Source organism: Pongo abelii, chromosome 1, assembly GCF_028885655.2.
Source record: "Pongo abelii isolate AG06213 chromosome 1, NHGRI_mPonAbe1-v2.0_pri, whole genome shotgun sequence".
NCBI classification, from domain to species: domain Eukaryota; kingdom Metazoa; phylum Chordata; class Mammalia; order Primates; family Hominidae; genus Pongo; species Pongo abelii.
This window is the reverse complement of record NC_071985.2, coordinates 78,769,886-78,775,124: the sequence shown is the minus strand read 5'-3', so window position 1 is coordinate 78,775,124 and position 5,239 is coordinate 78,769,886.

Here is a 5,239-nt window from a genome sequence, read left to right as displayed (position 1 = left end):
AAGGAAGAGGGGAGTTAGACTCTACTAACAACCACACACTAAGCCACTGAGGAAATTATAGATACTACTGATACTGTTTACAGCTGAAGAAATTATACAGTGTCTACACTCCCGCATGCACCCAAAATCAAAGTAAAAGCATCCGATGGGATCAAAAATGTATATACATCTTCAGGAAAAATCCTCCCCAGCAAAAGCAACTTCAAGAAATTGGAAGAAGTTATTGTTACACCAGATGCAGAGATATCAATATAAGGGAACAGAAAATGTGAAAAAAACAAGGAAATATGACACCCCCAAAGGAACACAATAATTTTCCAGCAACAGATCCCAAGCAAAAAGAAATTCATGAAATCCCAGATAAAGAATTCAAAATACTGAATTTAAAGCAGCTCAGTGTGATACAAGAGAACACTGCAAATACAGGTTTCTCTGTACTGAAAACAATACAGAGAAATCGGGAAAACAATTCAAGATATGAATGAGAAATTTACCAAGAGATAGATTTTTTTTAAAGAACAAAGAGAAATTTTAGAAGTAAAACATTTATTGAATGAATACCAAATACATTTGAAAGCTTCAATAATAGACTAGATTATAGAGAAGAAATAATCACAAAACTTGAAGACAGGTCTTTTGAAATAATTTAGTTAGACAAAAGTAAAGAAAAATGAATAAAAATAATAAGCAAAGCATTCATGACATTTGGGACAACATAAAGCCACCAAATATTCAAATGATCAGTGTCCTTAAGGGCAAACAGAGAACAAAAGGATTGGAAAACCTATTTATTAAAATGCTAAAGGAAAACATCCTAAGTCTAGCAAGAGACTTAGCCATCCAGATACAAGAGGTTAAGGGTCCCCAAGCAGATACAATGCAATAAAGGAAAAAAAGTATGCAAAACAACCAGAAAACAATTAGCAATATGATAGGAACAAAAAAAAAAACTCACATATCAATGATAACTTTGAATGTAAATGGATTAAATTATCCATTTAAAAAATAGAGACTGGCTGAATAAAGACATATTATCTAACTATAAGCTGCCTACAAGAAACACACTTTACCTGTAAAAACACATATAGGAGAAATGAAATATTCCATGGAAATGGAAACCAAAAGTGAGCAGGAGTAGCTATACTTAGATAAAAGAGACTTTAAGTCAAAAGCAGTAAAAAAGACAAGAAAGGTCACTATGTAATGTTAAAGGGATATATTCAGCAAGAGGCTATAACAATTATAAATATATGTGCACCCAACACTGGAGCATCCAGATATATAATGGATCTAATGGGAAAGATAGATCCCAATACAATAATATTTATGGACTTCAACACACCACTCTTAGCATTGAACAGATCATCTAGACAAAAATCTAGAAGGAAACATTGAATTTAAACTGACTGTAAACCAAATAGGCCTAACAGACATTTACAGAACATTTTATCCAACAACTGCAAAATATACATTTTTCTCATCAACACATGGAACACTCTCCAGGATATATTCCATGTTAGGCCACAAAGCAAGTCTCAATATATTTTTTCAAAAATCAAAATCATACCATTATCTTCTCAGACAGTAATGGAATAAAACTAGCAATCAACACCAATAGGAACTCTGGAGTCTATAGAAATACATGGAAATTAAAAATGTAGTTCTTAATTACCAGGGGGTCAATGAATAAATTAAGATGGAAATCAAATAATTTCTTTAAACAAATGAAAATGGAAACACAACACATCAAAACTTATGGGATACAGAAAAGTGCTAAGAAGGAAGTTTATAGCAATATAAGCCTACATCAAAAAGTAGAAAAATTTCAAATTCACAACCTAATGTTGTACCTCAAGGAACTAGAAAAGCAAGAACCAACCAAATCCAAAATTATCAAAAGAAAAGAAATTATAAAAATCAAAGCAAAACTAAATAAAATAAAGACTATATAAAAATATATAAAACATCAATGAAACAGAAAGTTTGTTCTTAGAAAAGATAAACAAAATTGATAAACCTCTAACTGGACTAGTCAAGAAAAGCAGAGAGAAGACCCCAATAAACAAAATCAGAAATGAAAAAGGAGACATTGCAACTGGTACCAAAGAAATACGAAAGATTATCAGAGATTATTATGAACCACTATACACTAATGAACTGGACAACCTGAGGGAAATAAATAAATTCCTGGAAACATACAATCTGCTGAGATTGAACAAGGAAGAAATAGAAAACCTGAACAGACTAGTAACGAGTAGTGAGACTGAATCAGTAATAAAAAGTCTCCCAACAAAGAAAAGCCCAGGGCTGGATAAATTCACAGCTGAATTCTACCAAATATATAAAGAAGGATTAATATCAGTCCTCCTGAAACTATTGGAAAAATTGAAGAGAACTCTCTGTAACTCATTCTATGAGTCTAGCATTATCCTGATGCCAAAATCAGAGAAGGATGAAACACAAAAAGAAAACTACTACTAACAGCCCTGGTGAAGATGGATACAAAAAACCTCAGCAAAATACTAGCAAATTGAATCCAAAAGTGCATCAAAAGATAACACACCATGACCAAGGGAGATTTATACCAGGGATATAAGAATGGTTCAACATACACAAATCAATAAACATGATACATCACATCAACAAAATGAAACTGTCTCTGTAAGAACCACTTGGTAAAAAATTAAATATAATAAAAATTCTAAAAAGCAGAATGAAGGACAAAACCACATGATCATCTCAATAGATAGAGAAAAAGCTTTTGATAAAAGTCAACAACCTTTCATGATAAAAACTAGCAACAAACTTGGAATAGAAGGGACATACCTCAATATAATAAAGGCCATGTATGAAAAACCACAGCTAACATCATACTGAATGGGGACAAGCTGAAAGCCTTTCCCATAAGATCTGGAACAAGACAAGGATGCCCATTTTCACCACTCCTATTCAACATAGTACTGGAAGTCCTAGCCAGAGCAATTAGACAAGAGAAAGAAAAAGAAGACATCCAAACTGTAAAAGAGAATGTCAAATTGTCCCTCCGTACTGATGACATGATCTTACATCTAGAAAACCCTAAATATTCCATCAGAAAACTCTTACAACTGGTAAACAAATTAAATTAAATTGCAAGATAGAAAATCAACATACAAAAATCAATAACATTTCCATTCACCAATAATGAACTGGCTGAGAAAGAAATCAGGAAAGAAATCCCATTTACAATAGCCAAAAATAAAAATAAAAATAAAACACTTAGGAGTAAATTTAACCAAGAAAGTAAAAGGTATCCTCAAGAAAAACTACAAAACTCTAATGAACAAAATTGAAGAGGACACAAATAAATTGAAAGACATCTCATGCTCATGGGTCAGAAGAATTAATAGCATTAAAATGATCATACTGCCCTAAGCAATCTACAGATTCAATGCAAACACTACCAAAAGGACAATGTCATTTTTCACAGATTTCAAAAAGCAATCCTAAAATTTATATGGAAATAAAAAGGAGCCCAAACAGCCAACACAGTCCTGTGCAAAAACAACAAAACTAGAGGCATCATACTACCTGACTTTAAAATATATCAGAAGACTACATTAACCAAAACAGCATAATATTGATATAAAAACAGATATGATCAATGGACTAGAATGGTAAGTCCAGAAATAAATCCGCGTGCTTACAGCCAAATGATTTTCAATAAAGGCACCAAGAACATGCACTGGAGAAAGGACACCCTCTTTAATAAATGGTACTGGGAAAATTGGATATCCGTATGTAGAAGAATGAAACTGAATCGTTGTCTCTTCCCATATGCAAAAATCAACACAAAGTGAATTAAAGACTTAAACATAAGGCTGGGTGCAGTGGCTCATGCCTGTAATCCCAGCACTTTGGGAGGCTGAGGCAGGTGGATCATGAGGTCAAGAGATCGAGACCATCCTGGCCAACATGATGAAACCCCGTCTCTACTAAAAATACAAAAAAATAGCTGGGCATGGTGGCACATGCCTGTAATCCAAGCTATTCAGGAAGCTGAGGCAGGAGAATAACTTGAACCTGGAAGGCAGAGGTTGCAGTGAGCTGAGATCATGCCACTGCACTCCAGCCTGGTGACAGAGTGAGACTCCATCTCAAAAAAAAAAAAAAAAAGGAAAGAAAGACTTAAACATAAAACCCAAAACTATAGAATTACTAGAAAAAAAAAAACGTAGGTAAAACACTTCAAAGCATTGGTCTAGGCAAATATTTCATAGCTAAAACCTCAAAAGCACAGACAACTGTAATAAAAAGAGACAAATTGGACTATATTAAACTAAAAAGCTGCACACCAAAGGAAACAATCAACAGAGTGAAGAGACAACCTATTGAATGGGAGAAAAGATTTGCAAACTATATATCTGATAAGATGTTAATATCCAAAAAACAAAAATAATAACAACAAAAACAACAACAAAAACCACAGGGCAAGCACAGTGGCTCATGCCTGTACTGTCAGCACTTTGGGAAGCCAAGCAGGAGGATCACTTGAGCTCAGATACTCAAGACTAGTCTGGGCAACATAGTGAGACCTCATCTCTACAAAAAAATTTAAAATTAGCTATGCATGGTGATTTGTGCCTGTGGTTGCAGCCACTTAGGAGATTGAGGTGGGAGGATCACTTCAGCCCAGGTGGTCAAAGTTGCAGTGAAGCCATGATCTAGCCACTGCACTCCAGCCTGGGCAGCAGAGTGAGACACTGTCTCAAAAAAAAGAAGAAGAAGAAGGAAGAGGAGGAGGAGGAGGAGGAGTGATATATTGGTGTTTATTAATGAAAACTGTTCTTTTGACCTTTCTGTGGGCTTGATATTGAGAGGTGAAGCCTGCTGGACTTCCTGGGTCAAGTGGGGACTTGGAGAACTTTTCTGTCTCACAAGAGGATTGTAAAACGCAGCAGTCAGCACTCCGTAGTTAGCAAGAGGTTTGTAAAATACACCAATCAGTGCTCTGTAAAAATGCACCAATCAGTACTCTTTAGCTAGCAAGAGGTTTGTAAAATGCACCAATTGGCACTCTGTAAAATGGACCCATCAGCAGGATTCTAAAAGTGACCAATCACGTGGATGATTGAGAAAAGGGCATTCTGATAGGACAGAAACAGGACATGGAAGGGGACAAATAAGGGAATAAAAGCTGACCACCCCAGTCAGCAGCAGCAACTGACTCGGGTCCCCTTCTATGCTGTGGAAGCTTTCT